We start from the raw sequence: 2522 nt of genomic DNA, 5'->3' as shown, positions 1-2522 counted from the left end.
ATGTGAATCCCCCCAATAGAACGTAGTCGCTGTTCCACTTCTGCAGCATGCTCAAGACAAAACACGTGCAACCGACAGGAATCGTCATCAGATCTTGGAACAAATGGTAAAGCTATTTCCACAGGTGATGAAAGTGTCGAACAAGTTGAAGTAGCATGTGAGCCCTCAATAACACCTTTCTCTTTCCCACATACAAGTCTTTGGCTGTTCAAATAAGAAGATCGACCATCTCTAGCCTCCTCGTTGCCATTTGTAACAAAAGACTGTGTTTCATATGCACAAGAACCACTTTGGTCATAGTTTTTCTCTTCCGAGACAATAATGTCATCTTCTTCATCGGAATCCGAAGAATCTCCATAGGCTGAGGCTAACAACCCAAGAGCACAATCTTCTTTATGGGGTTTTGTTAAAGAAGCTGCTGAAGTTGTTTGACCGCTTGTTTTCATTGAGTGATCCGTAGTTTGAACAGGTACACTGTAGAAGTAATCTGCATCATGCATTTCCGTGCTTTCTGCGTGATGAAAAAAAAGTTACTAAATACTAACATTCATGTCTATACAGTTACACTTGCAGACTTACCATTAAAGGATACGCGACTAGTGACTTACGTGAAAGCTTCACAACAGGAGCACTTGCATCCTGACCAAGATTTGCAGATTCGGAAACAGCTGTCCAATCATTGAAGAAGCTACTATCTGCAGACATGATATATCTAGCTGCTGCTTCTTTAGGTTGAACAATAGCTACACAATCAAAGCTTAAGACTCCGCATGTAACACAAGAGAATAGCCTCTGATCCGAAAGCCTAACAGCTCCACCTTTTTCCCTCCTTTCAGCATCAGACAGAGTTTCTTGAGTTTCATTCTCCCTGCTTGCCAAATGATTTCTGTTCCTTTCACATAAAGATGTAAACTTTTCTTTCACTGAAACTGTATCCTTTAAACCGTCATTGAAACTGACCATAATACTATCACAACTTAAGTCCTCATCCTTTAATAGGGTTGGCTTTTCCTGGTTAGTTCTCAAATCGGATCCAATTCGCAGGTCAGAACAAACTGATATATCTGAGGAACTCTGTGGGAGAAGGGCCACTGGGGATCCTTTTCCAAGAGAAGAGAGCAATTCATTGTTGCGGATAATGATTTCAACAAATAGCTTTTTGGTTAATCTTTCGCCTTCGCTTCTTTTTTTATCTTTCAATCTAGAACTCCGTGGGTTGGTGTTGATGCTTGCTGGCACTCTGCAATGAGTGAAACACACCTTATATGAACCTTTCAAGCATTTAAAAGTTGGGAGACTGTTAATGAATAAGAAACAAGTACCTCGAACCTAGAGTCAATGCATAGTCATATAGTAACTGAAGATGAGAAACCATTGGAGGGTAATTTATTGCAGCTCGCCGGATGGCAGCATCGTTAGCCATTCTCAACCATTCCGGAGTTGCAATGTTAGATGCTTCGCCACAATTGAATCCTGAAAGCCCCAAGATTGTTTTTTTAGGGGATAATACAAATTAGTTACAACATGGTAAGCCTTGAATGATTAACATGAAGAGAAGTGAGGTGGATAACTCACCATGACTAAACCCTGAATGATATGCTCTTGGAAAAGTGACAACAAACTCTCCAGGATTTTGTACTAACCTGATACCAAGCAAACAACTTGTGTGAAAGCCAATAGAAAAAAAAAACTGCCTCTGGATGTTACTATTCAATTAACAGAGCACACGCAAGAAAGCCATTACCTACAACATGGTATTCCGGCTTTAACAAATACTTCAGGAGACATCACAGTTGTCTTCTCACCAAGAGTATATGATGTCACTGATAAGGCACATAAGAGTCATAAATACTTAGTTTACTTCCATATAGCTACATAAAAATCTTCTTCCATGGTCAACTTTTGTAGTTAACGATAGAGACCCAAGATGTCAACAATGAGACAATGAATTGAAACTAAGCTCCCAGACTCGCATAATCCTTTAAAAGATTTGAAACAAAAACCAACCAAGCACAAGCATAACCCGACATTTTCCTAACATAAGTGACAATGTAACAGAGTATGCCATAACAATAGGCATTTGGTGGAAAAGAAAACTCACCAAGAGGATTAAGCTCTCCACCATAACCATGAACCCTAACCACCTCCTCAAAAGCAACGGCAGCATCCTTTGGCACACCGTACCAAGTCTTACCAGCACCCATATGCAAGTAATTAAGACTATGAAGGTCATGATCCTCCACATGCCAAGCAAACCAACTAAACATCATAGCAATATACACCATTGGAGATGTAACTCCAGGAATCTCCTCGTTCATGAACTTAAGCAATGATCCTTCAGCTCTAGCCATTGCCCTCATGTTCCAAGCTGTCTCACCCACTGTTCCTCCATCACCACCATACTCTCTCCTCCTTGCAGCTGCTAGACTCAGAGGTATAAAAGCGGAGCCAGGCATGTCATTGGCGTACTCAACTGAGAAGGGTTTATCCACTGAGGCTCTCCAGTAAAGGGTTTCGATTTC

At 40.9% G+C, this 2522-nt stretch overlaps 1 protein-coding gene across 2 annotated transcripts in view; it reads right to left on the bottom strand.

Moving 5' to 3' along the window:
• The window catches only part of LOC104711336 (lysine-specific demethylase REF6-like), a 13270-nt gene that overhangs the window by 4302 nt on the left and 6446 nt on the right, over nt 1–2522 (bottom strand). The window lies entirely within an intron of this gene.

This window comes from Camelina sativa, chromosome 9, assembly GCF_000633955.1.
Source record: "Camelina sativa cultivar DH55 chromosome 9, Cs, whole genome shotgun sequence".
Taxonomy (NCBI): domain Eukaryota; kingdom Viridiplantae; phylum Streptophyta; class Magnoliopsida; order Brassicales; family Brassicaceae; genus Camelina; species Camelina sativa.
This window is presented reverse-complemented; position numbering and strand designations above follow the sequence as displayed.